A 16,360-nucleotide genomic window follows, 5' to 3' on the forward strand; every position below is an offset into this window, starting at 1 on the left:
CTATACCGCTGAAGGACTGCTGCAGTATAGGGCAGCGGTCAGCAGTGGTGCACGTCAACCCTATCTATTGTGGACCGATAGCGGTCCTTACAGAACAGCAGACTGTACCGCACTCAAGCCTATGTACCGTAGCACCCTATACCAAGTTACCAGTCCTTATAAGAACTTTTGTGGAACAAGCAGGTTGTGTGTTAGTGATTAGCAGACTGTACGTCAGTCCCTATACCGCTGAAGGACTGCTGCAGTATAGGGCAGCGGTCAGCAGTGGTGCACGTCAACCCTATCTATTGTGGACCGATAGCGGTCCTTACAGAACAGCAGACTGTACCGCACTCAAGCCTATGTACCGTAGCACCCTATACCAAGTTACCAGTCCTTATAAGAACTTTTGTGGAACAAGCAGGTTGTGTGTTAGTGATTAGCAGACTGTACGTCAGTCCCTATACCGCTGAAGGACTGCTGCAGTATAGGTGAGCGGTCAGCAGTGGTGCACGTCAACCCTATCTATTGTGGACCGATAGCGGTCCTTACAGAACAGCAGACTGTACCGCACTCAAGCCTATGTACCGTAGCACCCTATACCAAGTTACCAGTCCTTATAAGAACTTTTGTGGACCAAGCAGGTTGTGTATTAGTGTTTAGCAGACTGTACGTCAGTCCCTATACCGCTGAAGGACTGCTGCAGTATAGGGCAGCGGTCAGCAGTGGTGCACGTCAACCCTATCTATTGTGGACCGATAGCGGTCCTTACAGAACAGCAGACTGTACCGCACTCAAGCCTATGTACCGTAGCACCCTATACCAAGTTACCAGTCCTTATAAGAACTTTTGTGGACCAAGCAGGTTGTGTATTAGTGTTTAGCAGACTGTACGTCAGTCCCTATACCGCTGAAGGACTGCTGCAGTATAGGGCAGCGGTCAGCAGTGGTGCACGTCAACCCTATCTATTGTGGACCGATAGCGGTCCTTACAGAACAGCAGACTGTACCGCACTCAAGCCTATGTACCGTAGCACCCTATACCAAGTTACCAGTCCTTATAAGAACTTTTGTGGAACAAGCAGGTTGTGTGTTAGTGATTAGCAGACTGTACGTCAGTCCCTATACCGCTGAAGGACTGCTGCAGTATAGGGCAGCGGTCAGCAGTGGTGCACGTCAACCCTATCTATTGTGGACCGATAGCGGTCCTTACAGAACAGCAGACTGTACCGCACTCAAGCCTATGTACCGTAGCACCCTATACCAAGTTACCAGTCCTTATAAGAACTTTTGTGGAACAAGTGAGTTGTGAATGTTTAGCAGACTGCAGCAGAAGGGCAGCAGTCAAGTATAATATCCTTTCTATATTTGGAAGAAAGAATATTATACATGTACAAGCCTATTACTGTACCACTGATACCAGTCCTGAAAAGAACCTTTGTGGAACTAATAATAACAGCAAGTCTTTAAAATTACCCTCACTGCCTGACAACACTGCTTCCTTCCTGTCCCTATACAAATTGGCAAAAAAAGAGAACGATTAGTGGTTACTGGAACAGCTCTTTTGTGGACCTTGATAGTAACAGCTAATGATGATGATGATGATGATGATGATGAAAGACTAATCTGGCTGTCCCTGTAGCATACACCGTCCTTTCCCTTTCTCTAAACTAACAAAAGACACTCAGGCTGCTGCAAGAATCAGCAGCACAGCAAACCTATCAACACCTAACACCTATACCAGTCCTGAAAAGAACTTTTGTGTACCAAATAGCTAGTGGTTTATCTCTCCCTACTCCACACAGGAACCTGTCCCTATCGTAACAGAAGAAAGAATGTAAAATGGCCACCGGATCGGGTGTATTTATAGGTTAGGGGGAATGTACAAGTGTCCATGTGCTGTCATGTCTCAATTGGCTGTCCTGTATCACATGATAAACGTGTCACCAAAGGTTAAAGTTCTTGTATACATTAAACACGTAAGTCCGCCGCGGCGAACGACGGAAAAAGGCGTTCGAACGTGCGGACCGCGAATGTCGGAAATTCGCCGCGAAACGACCGCCGGGCGAACCGTTCGGCCATCACTAGTTATAACCACAGTCTCTGACCATCTCCTGTATTATAACCACAGTCTCTGACCATCTCATGTAGTATGTCTGCAGTCTCTGACAATCTCCTGTGTTATAGCTGCAGTCTCTGACCATCTCCTGTATTATAACCACAGTCTCTGATCATTTCCTGTATTATAACCACAGTCTCTGACCATCTCCTGTAGTATGTCTGCAGTCACTGACCATCTCCTGTAGTATGTCTGCAGTCTCTGACCATCTCCTGTAGTATGTCTGCAGTCACTGACCATCTCCTGTAGTATGTCTGCAGTCTCTGACCTTCTCCTTTACCATGTCTGCAGTCTCTGACCATCTCCTTTACCATGTCTGCAGTCTCTGACCATCTCCTGTAGTATTTTTGCAATAAAGGGGGGCTTCAAGCACGGTAGGTGGTGAGGGAAGGTGTACCTATGCATGGTGGATAGTGAGGGATGGGGGACGTACTGGATGTACTGGAAATGGAGGGAGTACAAAGAAGGGCAACAAAGCTAATAAAGGGTCTGAAGGATATTAGTTATGAGAAAAGGTTGCGAGCACTGAACGTATTCTCTCTGGAGAAGAGATGCTTGGGAGGGGATATGATTTCAATTTACAAATACCATACTGGTGACCCCACAATAGGGATGAAACAAGTTTAACAAGACACATGGTCACTCATTAAAATTGGAAGAAAAGAGGTTTAACACTAAACTAGGTAGAGGGTTCTTTAATGTAGGAGCAGCAAGCATGTGGAATTCCCTTCCACAGGGGGTGGTCTCAGTGGGGGGCATCAATAGTTTAAAAAAACGATTAGATAAGCACCCGAACGACCACAACATACAGGGATATACAATGTAATACTGACCTATAATCATACACATAGGTTGAACTTGATGGACTTGTGTCTTTTTCAACCTCACCTACTATGTAACTATGTAACTTCAACCCCTTACCCTAACAAAAAAACATCATAATACATTTTATAATATTAATAAAAGAAGAAATAATAGTTGATGGAAAAGCTAAAAAAAGTGGAAATACCTAGCATCAGACAATAGTTTTCTCTATTAGCTAAAAAAAAAAAATGCCAAAGCCCAAAAACGCTGCAAACAAACGTGCAAGTCGCGCAATAAGGCACAAACCACGCTCGACAAAACACTGGAAAAGTGCTCAAAGACGCTACGCTAAGGTGTGAATGCAGCCTAAGACAGAAAGAGGGGGATTTACTAAAACCGAAGCACTCAGAATCTGGTGCAGTGTTACATAGTAGACAATCAGCTTCTAACTTTAGCTTGTCCAGTTAAGCTTTGCCAATAAAACCTGGAATCTGATTGGTTTCTATGTGGAGCTGCACCAAATTCTGCACTCTCCAGCTTTGGTAAATAACCCCCACTGTCTGTTACTCGCTCAATCACCAGGAAAAAAAAGAAAAAAAAGAAAAGCCTATACAATTAATTGAAGCAGCCACCACATCTAAGGACTGGTAAACTGCAATATATCAACTTTTGCGGTTTATACATTTTAATTCATTGCTTGATAATTCCATAAATTAATAGCAATTATTTTAGATTAGTCAGCTATCAACAAGTGCTTTAATCACTCACTCCCCTACAAAAGAATAACATTTTACATGTAACTGAGCCTTGACAGTTGCCAAGTAGTTATTTTGACTAATGTCAACTAAAGGTTACAAGTTATTAGATATAGATGAGAAATATATATATATATATATATATATATATATAGATAGATATATATATATATATATATATATATATATATGTAATTTATCTGTCTGAAAATCACTTTAAGCTACTTTCCCTCTACAATCCAATCCATTTTCCCAGCATAGACTCACCTGTCAGGTAGGTGATGGTCACTGTGTGTAAGGGTTCAGGTGATGATAGAAGAATGACAGCTAGCATTCTGACAGAATGTTTAAAACAGGAAATATTTCTAACCTCTGCCATGTCAACCACAGGTTTCAGGATGGACCCCACCCAGGGGAGAGGCAGGGGTACTGATATAACCGAAAAAACTGTCAATACTACTGCAAAACTGTCAGTGTGCTTTGATCTTAATTTGCTTTGCAAATACTGTTTTATAGTGTGATTGTATATATTTTTTTCTAATTAAACTTATACCCAATTAAATAATTAAAGGGTCAGTTGTGCCTTTTTGTTTTCTTATTTCATGGGTATATGGAATTATTGTGGGGTATTTTATGTGACATAAGATATATCTTGATATATCTTGTCATAGATATGTCATAGATATGGCTCAAAAACAGTACTATTATTATTATTATTCATGATTTATATAGCGCCAACAATTTACGCAGCACTTTACAATGTATAGGGGGGACAACACAATTACAGGAAGCATTCCTTTGCTGCCTCGTCCCTTTAATTAAAAAGAAAAAGTCTGAATGAGTTGAAGAGAAAACAGCACTGCTCCAAGTGCATTGAAACCTCAATGAATAATTCAAATCAGGGGTGAAACACGTCAGTGGGTTCCATTGAATAAACGTGTTTGACTTTCAATGAATGCAGCTTCATTTTCTGACTTACTGCAAAACAGAAAAAGATAGCCTGACCGCCGCACACCTCACCCGGCCCGAGTGGTAAGCAAGTAAATAAAAGCAGCCTCAGCTCATGGACTCGTGGTCTGGATGAATCAAGCTGAGGCTGCTTTTACTTACTTGCTTACCACTCAGGCCGGGTGAGGTGTGTGGTAGTCAGGCTATATTTTTATGTTTTGCAGTATGGCAGAAAATGAAGCTGCTCTCAGCGAAAGTCACACCATAAGGTTTATTCAACGTAACCCACTGACAAGTTTCACCCCCGATTTGGATTATTCATATGCTCTTGGAGAAGTGCTATTTTCCTTTTGTAATATGCTAAGGGTCTTTTTTCAGAGACGGCCAGATTTGATGAAGCGAACATGTGTGAGGGCCGACCATTTTGCCTGACATTCTTTGAACCATGAAAATTCGGTCTAATGCCCCGTACACACAGTCAGATTTTCCAAAGGAAAATGTTCGATGGGAGCATTTTGTCAGAAATTCCAACCATGCGTACATTTCGGACATTTTCCATCGGAATTTCCGTCAGACACCATTTTGAGATCTGGATCTCAAATTTTCCGACAACAAAATCCATTGACGGAAATTACGACAATCGCGTGTGTACACAATTCCGACGCACAAAGTTCCACGCATGCTCGGAATCAAGCAGAAGAACGGAACTGGCTAGTGAACTTCATTTTTCTTGGCTTGTTGTACGTGTTGTATGTCACGTGTTCTTGACGTTCTCAATTTCCGATCAACTTTGTGTGACTGTGTATATGTAAGTTTGAGCCAACATCCATTGGAAAAAATCCATGGATTCTGTTGTCGGAATGTCCGATCAATGTTCGATCGTGTGTACAGGGCATTAGTGTGTTCGTCCGAGCACCAATACACTGTCCAACAAGAAATCTCTTGCCTTTGTGGCTGTGTGAGGTGAAGAGATCAGCTTGGGCGTGTTATTTGGATATGTTTTGTGCCCCCCAACAAATCCCTGAGCGCCTCTCAGGACTATGGACGAGCTCAGGCATTTTATGTGGATATACCATATTTATTGGTGTATAACACGCACAGACATGTACCTTAATTTTAAGAGGGAAGTTTCAGGAAAAAACTTTAAATAATGAACTGTGAAGCAAAATAAAGGTCAGTGCCCATCAATGCAGCCTTACAATTGCCATAAATGCAGCCTCACCTTTGCGATTAATGCAGCCTCACCATTGCAATCAATGCAGCCTCACCATTGCAATCAATGCAGCCTCACCATTGCCATGAATGCAGCCTTACCATTGCAATCAATGCAGCCTCATCATTGCAATCAATGCAGCCATATCATTTCAATCAATGCAGCCTTACCATTGCCATAAATGCAGCCTCACCATTGCAATCAATGCAGCCTCACCACTGCAATCAATGCAACCTTACAATTGCAATCAATGCAGCCTCACCATTGAAATCCTTACAATTGCAATCAATGCAGCCTCACCATTGAAATCAATGCAGCCTCACCATTGAAATCAATACAGCCTCACCATTGAAATCAATACAGCCTCACCATTGCCATGAATGGAGCCTTACCATTGTAATCAAGGCAGCCTTACCATTGAAATCAGTGCAGCCTCACCATTTCCATGAATGCAGCCTCACCATTGCAATCAATGCAGCCTCACCAATGAAAACAATGCAGCCTTACAATTGCAATCAATGCAGCCTCACCATTGAAATCAATGCAGCCTCACCATTGCCATGAATGCAGCCTTACCATTGCAATCAATGCAGCCTTACCATCACAATCAACGTAGCCTCACCATTGAAATCAATACAGCCTCACCATTGCCATGAATGGCACAGGTGTATAACACACACCTTCATTTTAAGAGGGAATTTTCAGGAAAAAAATTAAAATTAAAATAATGAACTGTGAAGCAAAATAAGGGTCAGTGCCCATCAATGCAGCCTTACCATTGCAATCAATGCAGCCTTATCATTGCCATGAATGCAGCCTCACCATTACAATCAATGCAGCCTCACCATTGCAATCAATGCAGCCTCGCCATTGCAATCAATGCAGCCTTACAATTGCAATCAATGCAGCCTTACCATTGCCATGAATGCAGCCCCACCATTACAATCAATGCAGCCTCACCATTGCAATCAGTGCAGCCTCACCATTGCCATGAATGCAGCCTTACCATTGCAATAAAGGCAGCCTCACCATTGCAATCAATGCAGCCTCACCATTGCAATCAAGGCAGCCTTACAATTGCAATCAATGCAGCCTCACCATTGAAATCAATGCAGCCTCCCCATTGCCATGAATGCAGCCTTATCATTGCAATCAATGCAGCCTTACCATCACAATCAACGTAGCCTCACCATTGAAATCAATACAGCCTCACCATTGCCATGAATGGCACAGGTGTATAACACACACCTTCATTTTAAGAGGGAATTTCAGGAAAAAAAATACAATTTAAATAATGAACTGTGAAGCAAAATAAGGGTCAGTGCCCATCAATGCAGCCTTACCATTGCAATCAATGCAGCCTTATCATTGCCATGAATGCAGCCTCACCATTACAATTAATGCAGCCTTACCAGTGCAATCAATGCAGCCTTACCATTGCCATGAATGCAGCCTCACCATTACAATCAATGCAGCCTCACCATTGCAATCAATGCAGCCTCACCATTGCAATCAATGCAGCCTTACAATTGCAATCATTGCAGCCTTACCATTGCCATGAATGCAGCCTCACCATTACAATCAATGCAGCCTCACTATTGCAATCAGTGCAGCCTCACCATTGCCATGAATGCAGCCTTACCATTGCAATAAAGGCAGCCTCACCATTGCAATCAATGCAGCCTCACCATTGCAATCAAGACAGCCTTACAATTGCAATCAATGTAGCCTTACCATTGCCATGAATGCAGCCTCACCATTACAATCAATGCAGTCTCACCATTGCAATCAATGCAGCCTCACCATTGCAATCAATGCAGCCTTACAATTGCAAGCAATGCAGCCTTACCATTGCCATGAATGCAGCCCCACCATTACAATCAATGCAGCCTCACCCTTGCAATCAATGCAGCCTCACCATTGCCATGAATGCAGCCTTACCATTGCAATAAAGGCAGCCTCACCATTGCAATCAATGCAGCCTCAGCATTGCAATCAATGCAGCCTTACCATTGCAATCAATATAGCCTCACCATTGAAATCAATGCAGCCTCATAATTGAAATCAATACAGCCTCACCATTGCCATGAATGCCGCCTTACCATTGCAATCAATGCAGCCTCATCATTGCAATCAATGCTGCCTCACCGTTGGATTTAATGCAGCCTTACAATTGCAATCAATGCAGCCTCACCATTGAAATCCTTACAATTGCAATCAATGCAGCCTCACCATTGAAATCAATGCAGCCTCACCATTGAAATCAATACAGCCTCACCATTGAAATCAATACAGCCTCACCATTGCCAGGAATGGAGCCTTACCATTGTAATCAAGGCAGCCTTACCATTGAAATCAGTGCAGCCTCACCATTTCCATGAATGCAGCCTCACCATTGCAATCAATGCAGCCTCACCACTGAAAACAATGCAGCCTTACAATTGCAATCAATGCAGCCTCACCATTGAAATCAATGCAGCCTCACCATTGCCATGAATGCAGCCTTACCATTGCAATCAATGCAGCCTTACCATCACAATCAACGTAGCCTCACCATTGAAATCAATACAGCCTCACCATTGCCATGAATGGCACAGGTGTATAACACACACCTTCATTTTAAGAGGGAATTTTCAGGAAAAAAATTAAAATTAAAATAATGAACTGTGAAGCAAAATAAGGGTCAGTGCCCATCAATGCAGCCTTACCATTGCAATCAATGCAGCCTTATCATTGCCATGAATGCAGCCTCACCATTACAATCAATGCAGCCTCACCATTGCAATCAATGCAGCCTCGCCATTGCAATCAATTCAGCCTTACAATTGCAATCAATGCAGCCTTACCATTGCCATGAATGCAGCCCCACCATTACAATCAATGCAGCCTCACCATTGCAATCAGTGCAGCCTCACCATTGCCATGAATGCAGCCTCACCATTGCAATCAGTGCAGCCTCACCATTGCCAGGAATGCAGCCTTACCATTGCAATAAAGGCAGCCTCACCATTGCAATCAATGCAGCCTCACCATTGCAATCAAGGCAGCCTTACAATTGCAATCAATACAGCCTTATCATTGCCATGAATGCAGCCTTACCATTGCCATGAATGCAGCATTACCATTGCCATGAATACAGCCTTACAATTGCCATAAATGCAGCCTTACCTTTGCGATTAATGCAGCCTCACCATTGCCATCAGTGCAACCTGATTGATGCCCATTTGCAGCCTTGGAGGGGACAGGGAGAGTGGTGGGATGAGCGCCAACAGATTACATATAGGAGAATCTCCTGTTTACATGGCGGCCTCTTTAATACAAAGTCCAGCCTTCTATAATAGACAGAACAGTCATCCAATGGCAGTCCAGGAGGCGGGACTTCCTATTACAGATGCCCCCCGAGTCTAACAGCACTCATCCCGCCCCCCCCCCCCCTTCCCCCTGAGGCAAATATGCCGATATCCAGATCACCAGGGGCAGCGTATTAAACCAGAACGTGGACGTGGGCTGCGATCGGCCCATGGGCCGGACTTTGGACATGCCTGTTCTAGATGGACCTTTCCACAGCCTACACCCTCACTGACCAGCTGCATCCAACTAACCAGACTTTGATAGCATGAATGGGGACCCTCAAGCATTCATTTTCTGCCTTGCTATAGATGTCTGGATGGTATACTAATCCAAAGGCTTTAATATCTTCTAAGTTTCTGACATTAATCATGGAGATGGAACAAATAGGTTATCAATAGTACTAAGCCATGGGCATGGAACAAGTAGGTATATCAAGAATACTGACTTTCCCCTGATTTCATATGCTGCATGCTTGTTCTAGGTCAGTAAAAAATATGTGGAAAAAATGCGCTGTCTTATACAAATAGTAATAGCTGCCAGCACATCAGATAATCTGTAGATAAGTGAACAAATAAAGAAATATAGTGCAGCGCTGATGAAAAATGAAATAAACAAACAATGAGATTATTTCCAAAAAATTTATACAATATATAAATGTGCAGGTAAATACACAACAAATTAAGATTGCCCAACAATAATGAAATAATTAAGCAAACCAACAGTGTTAGTGCATATAAAGTGCATATAGTCCATATAATATGGCAAAGAATAATGTGCCTGTGAATCTGGGTGAAATGGTTGTCTGTAGATAATCCACCACTGTAAGGAAAGAGGCTTACCAGACAGGTTTAACCCAGCTAGGCGTATGCCTGATGGGTCAACCAAGCTTTTGGTGTAACACAGCCTTGCTGTTCATAAGTCCATGGTAAGACAAATTGTCTATAAATGGAGAAAGTTCAGCACTGCTGCTACTCTCCCTAGGAATGGACGTCCTGTAAAGATGACTGCAAGAGCACAGCGCACACTGCTCAATGAGGTGAAGAAGAATCCTAGAGTGTCAGCTAAAGACTTACAAAAGTCTCTGGCATATGCTAACTTCCCTGTTAGCGAATCTATGATACGTAAAACACTAAACAAGAATGGATTTCATGGGTGGATACCACAGAGGAAGCCACTGCTGTCCAAAAAAAACATTGCTGCACGTTTACAATTTGCAGAAGAGCATCTGGATGTTCCACAGCAGTACTGGCAAAATATTCTGTGGACAGATGAAACCAAAGTTGAGTTGTTTGGAAGAAACACACAGCACTATGTGTGGAGAAAAAGAGGCACAGCACACCAACATCAAAACCTCATCCCAACTGTGAAGTATGGTGGTGGGGGCATCATGGTTTCAGGCTGCTTTGCTGCATCAGGGCCTGGACAGATTGCTATCATCAAAGGAAAAATGAATTCCCAAGTTTATCAAGACATTTTGCAGGAGAACTTAAGGCCATCTGTCCACCAGCTGAAGCTCAACAGAAGATGGGTGTTGCAACAGGACAATGACCCAAAGCATAGAAGTAAATCAACAACAGAATGGCTTAAACAGAAGAAAATATGCCTTCTGAAGTGGCCCAGTCAGAGTCCTGACCTCAACCTGATTAAGACCCGAGAAGTGCAGTATGTATGTGGAAGAAGGTGTATAACACCCTGCTTCAATCTGTTGTTTTTGGGGGCCACTTGTCTATCACACCAGTTATAATTCTTTTTTTTATTGCGTTTGCCGCTCTCTGTAGTATCGCTGCAGAACTGCTCAGCAGTCACAATGCTGCACAGTGGAAATGCACTATACTATGCTTTCTATATGTGCAAGTATTTTATACATGTATTACACACCTATATACTGCACACCAAATAGTACACCTATACCAGTCCTTACAAAGACCTTTGTGGACCAAGTAGCTAGTGATTTGCAGACTGTACCTCAGTCCCTACACTGATAAAGGCATGCTGCAGAATAGGGCAGCAATCTGCAGCAGTGCACCAAAACCCTCCAAATAGTACACTTATACCAGTCCTTACAAGGACCTTTGTGGACCAAGTAGCTAGTGATTTGAAGACTGTACCTCAGTCCCTACACTGATAAAGGACTGCTGCAGAATAGGGCAGTAATCTGCAGCAGTGCACCACAACCCTCCAAATAGTACACCTATACCAGTCCTTACAAGGACCTTTGTGGACCAAGTAGCTAGTGATTTGTAGACTGTACCTCCGTCCCTACACTGATAAAGGACTGCTGCAGAATAGGGCAGCAGTCAAGTATAATATTCTTTCTATATTTGGAAGAAAGTATATTATACGTGTACAACCCTATATACTGTACACCCATACCAGTCCTTAAAAGGACATTTGTGGACCTAATAGTAATAGCTAGCTAGTGATTAAACTGACTGTCCCTGCTGTACACAGCGTCCTGTCCCTCCCTGCACTGACAAAAGACAGGCTGCTGCAATCACCAACACAGCAGTGCACTGAGCCCTATATACTGTACACCTATACCAGTCCTTAAAAGGACCTTTGTGGACCTAATAGTAATAGCTAGTGATTAAACTGACTGTCCCTGCTGCACACAGCGTCCTGTCCCTCCCTGCACTGACAAAAGACAGGCTGCTGCAATCGCCAGCACAGCAGTGCACTCAACCCTATATACTGTACTACACCTATACCATACCAGTCCTTAAAAGGACTTTTGTGGACCTAATAGCTAGTGCTTTGTGTCACTACAGTCTCTCCCTGCTCCACACAGCGTCCTGTCCCTACACTGAAATAAGGCAGAATGTAAAATGGCCGCCAGAACAGGTCTATTTATAAGGTAGGGGGAATGTCCAATTGTCCATGTGCTGAAATGTCTCAATTGGCTGTCCTGTACCCCATGATGGATGTGTCATCATGGGTCAAAGTTCTTTCACACTGTAAACACATATGTCTGCCGGGCGAACAGCGGAAATAGTCTGACGATCGGGCGAATCACGAACACGCAAAATTAGTCGCGAAACGACCACCGGGCGAACAGTTCGGCCATCCCTAGTAGTAAGTTAGTCACTTGCTAAAGTTAAAGTGGAGGGCCACCATGAAAAAAAAAACCATTAAAAATTACAAAAAAAAAAATAAAAATTTTTACTTACCAGAAGTGCCTGTTGCTAGGCACATAATCCTAATCTTCCTCCTCCGCGGAGATCTTCTTTCTTCTCTCCTCCGTGCGGCGTCTTCTGGGTAATGGGTCGCGCTGTGTTCTGGGAACTGTGTGTTCCAGAACACAGCGCGTCCCATTCACAAAGCGCTGCGTGACTCGCGCATGCGCAGTAGGAAACGGGCAGTGAAGCCGTAAGGCTCCACTGCCTGTTTCCCTTACAAGGAATGGCGGCGCCGGGACCCAAGAGCCGAGGGACGGGTCGGCCTCGGGCGGCCGACATCGCTAGCGCCCCGGACAGGTAAGTGGGCTGATTAAGTCAGCAGCTGCAGTGTTTGCAGCTGCTGCCTTTTTTTTTTTTTTTTTAAACGGCCCTCCGCTTTAAGTTACAGGTCCAATATGCTATGTAGGGCGGTTGTATCTCTATAGACTTGACCACCACCGTCCTATTACACGGCACTGACTACGGTAACATGCCCGAGTACTTTATTTTATTTTATTTTATTCTATTTTATTTCTTTCTACATGATCCTTCTATTAGTATTCTACAGCTGATGATGTTGTCACATGACAATGACTATATATTCCGTGGCATTATTATAGCCCCGCTCATTAACAAAATGTCCAAGGGACCTGATAGTGCTGTTCTTCACTTTATACAGCCTGAATATGCTTATGGTTTGGATTAAAATTAGACCGTATATGCTGTGGGGCAGCACAGTGGTGTAGTGGTTAGCACTCTCACCTAGCAGCAAAAAGGGTCACTGGTTTGAATCCCAACCACAACACTACCCGCCTGGAGCCTGCATGCCCTCCCCGTGCCTGCGCGGCACCCCGACCTCCTCCCACACCCCAAAGACATGCAGGTAGGCCAATTAGCCTCTGTCCCAAATTGGCCCTAGTATATGAATGGGGACCTTGGATTGTGGGCTCCTTGAGGGCAGCGACCTATGTGAGTGTGCAATGTACAGGGATAGGGACAATTGTAGACACTCACCCAGGTTGAACTGGATGGACTGGTGTCTTTATTCAACCTTACTAACTATGTAACTATGTGACTATGTATGAAGTGGAACAGTTTTGAACACATTATTACCTATACTCTTATATTTCTCAACCACTGCCTCATTCCAGCAAGCATTTTATCCCTCTCAGATAGGTGAGCAGGCTCTCATCTATAGCCGGATCTCCCCACCTTCCACTACATCTTACATAACTTTACCAGTCACCCTTTACAAACCCAGTATATCTTATTCTGCAATACCACACTAAGCTCAGAGGTTAAGTCCTACATTTACCGTACCTACCACACCTTCCATAGGTGGATATTTTTCATATACCTCTCAGACTCTACCTAGTTGGTTATTTCTGAGGACTCAATAAACTAATAGATCATACCAATAATGGCCTCCTCACCATCAATAGCTTAACCCATGTGCCTTAAACTTGTTTCTCTGTATGTAAAAGGCCTAAACTTACCAGAGAAGAGGAGCTAACTACTTTTAACAATGAAACGTAATCAAGCAGACATCATCTTCATCCAAGAAACACACTTCCGTACAGCGTCCATCCCCAAATTAGGAAACTTGAACTACCCTAAAGTTTATCACTCCACTACACCTGATCCCAAACGAAAGGAGTCTCTATATTATTAACAAAAAACTGTCCTCTCCAAATCACAGACCAGATGATTAATGAGAATGGTAGATTTCTCTTCATAAAAGGCAATTGCAAGGGTAGAAAAATCACGTTGGCAAAGGTTTATGCGCCAAACACTAGACAAGTCCCCTTTTTTTAGAAAACTCATATTCCAATTAACAAACTTCCAAGAGGGTACCCTCATCCTAGGAGGAGATTTCAATGTCTCCCTAAATCCCCTCTTAAGCCGCGTACACATTGGCGGACTGTCTGGCCTACTTAGTCCGCCGAAACACATTTCAGCGGACAGTCCGCTCGTGTGAGGGCTTCAGCTGACTTTTTCAGCGTGCAGTCTGGCGGACTAAGTATTTCGGAATTTCCGTAATACTGTCCGTCGGACTCTCATTTCGGCGGACAATCCGCCCGTGTGTGTGCCAGTCCGCCGTACTTTTGAAATGAGCAGACTTTTCCCGCCCGGAGAAAAGTCCGCTCATTTCGAGCGGGTCTCCAGGTAGACGGGGCCCGCGAAGGAGACGTCGCTGGCCCCGCCGCCTGGTATGGACTTAAAGGGGAACCCCAAACGCCGAAAAAAAAACGGCGTGGGGGTCCCCCCCAAGTCCACAACAGACCCTTGTCCGAGCACGCTACCCGGCCTGCCAGGAAAGGGGGGCGAGCGAGCACCCCCCCTCCTGAGCCGTACCAGGCCGCGTGCCCTCAACATGGGGGGGTGCCTTGGGGAAGGGGGGGCCGCGCGGCCCCCCCACCCCAAAGCACCTTGTCCCCATGTTGATGAGGACAAGGGCCTCTTCCCGACAACCCTGGCCGTTGGTTGTCGGGGTCTGCGGGCGGGGGGCTTATCGGAATCCGGGATACCGGCCCCCCACCCTATGTGAATGAGTATGGGGTACAATGTACCCCTACCCATTCACCTGTAAAATAAAAGTACCAAAAAAACCACAACACACGAGATAAAATACTTTATTGCACAGCTCCGGGGTTCTTCCGTCTTCGGGGGTCTTCTCGCCGGACTCCTCCGCTATCTTCTTGTAGCTCTTTTGCTAGCGGAGGAGTCCGGCTTTCTTCCTCCCCGCCGCCGGCCTCTTCTCCCGACTTCGGGGGTCTTGTCCCCCTCTTCGGTTCTTCTGCCGGGCCACCGCGCCTTCTTATAGCTCTTTTACAGGCGGTGGCCCGGTCTTCTGTCGCCGCCGTCGCCGCCGTCGCCGCCACCTTCCGTTCTTCTTCTTCTTCTTCTTGCAGGGCAGGACTGCCCCCCCCCCATGCAGGGCTCCACTGCAGTGGTCCGGAGGTGCCAGTCCAGTGCTGATCCTCAGCCATGGTCCTGGCACTGCCTGCTGATTGGCTTCTCCGCTGCTATCTCCCTCACTGACACCAGCACTGAGATAGAACACTGACACCAGCACCGTGATAGAGACTGAGCACTGACACCAGCACCGAGATAGAGAGCACTGACACCAGCACCATGATAAAGAGCACTGACACCAGCACCAAGATAGAGAGCACTGACACCAGCACCGAGATAGAGAGCACTGACACCAGCACCGAGATAGAGAGCACTGACACCAGCACCGTGATAGAGAGCACTGACACCAGCACCGAAATAGAGAGCACTGACACCAGCACCGAGATAGAGAGCACTGAAACCACACCAGCACTGAGATAGAGAGCACTGACACCAGCACTGAGATAGAACACTGACACCAGCACCGTGATAGAGACTGAGCACTGACACCAGCACCGAGATAGAGAGCACTGACACCAGCACCATGATAAAGAGCACTGACACCAGCACCAAGATAGAGAGCACTGACACCAGCACCGAGATAGAGAGCACTGACACCAGCACCGAGATAGAGAGCACTGACACCAGCACCGTGATAGAGAGCACTGACACCAGCACCGAAATAGAGAGCACTGACACCAGCACCGAGATAGAGAGCACTGAAACCACACCAGCAACGTGATAGAGAGCACTGACACCAGCACCGTGATAGAGAGCACTGACACCAGCACAGAGATAGAGAGCACTGACACCACACCAGCACCGAGATAGAGAGCACTGACACCACACCAGCACCGAGATAGAGAGCACTGACACCAGCACCGAGATAGAGAGCACTGACACCACACCAGCACCGTGATAGAGAGCACTGACACCAGCACCGTGATAGAGAGCACTCACACCAGCACCAAGATAGAGAGCACTGACACCACACCCGCACAGAGATAGAGAGCACTGACACCACACCAGCACTGAGATAGAGAGCACTGAGACCACAGTAGCACCGAGATAGAGAGCACTGATACCACACCAGCACTGAGATAGAGAGCACTGAGACCACACCAGCACCGTGATCGAGATCA

General features: G+C 45.2%; 1 protein-coding gene across 1 annotated transcript in view; it reads right to left on the bottom strand.

Moving 5' to 3' along the window:
- S1PR4 (sphingosine-1-phosphate receptor 4) overlaps window positions 1-4,010 on the bottom strand; it is a 46,571-nt gene extending 42,561 nt beyond the window's left edge. Inside the window, exon 1 of the mRNA XM_077475583.1 lies at window positions 3,924-4,010. The gene's annotated coding sequence lies outside the window, so the exon portion shown is untranslated. The remainder of the gene's footprint in view (window positions 1-3,923) is intronic.
- Window positions 4,011-16,360: the final 12,350 nt, after the last annotated feature.

The sequence above is a fragment of the Lithobates pipiens genome, unplaced genomic scaffold, assembly GCF_037356315.1.
Source record: "Lithobates pipiens isolate NorthernLeopardFrog02 unplaced genomic scaffold, aLitPip1_a1.2 Scaffold_13, whole genome shotgun sequence".
Lineage (NCBI taxonomy): Eukaryota > Metazoa > Chordata > Amphibia > Anura > Ranidae > Lithobates > Lithobates pipiens.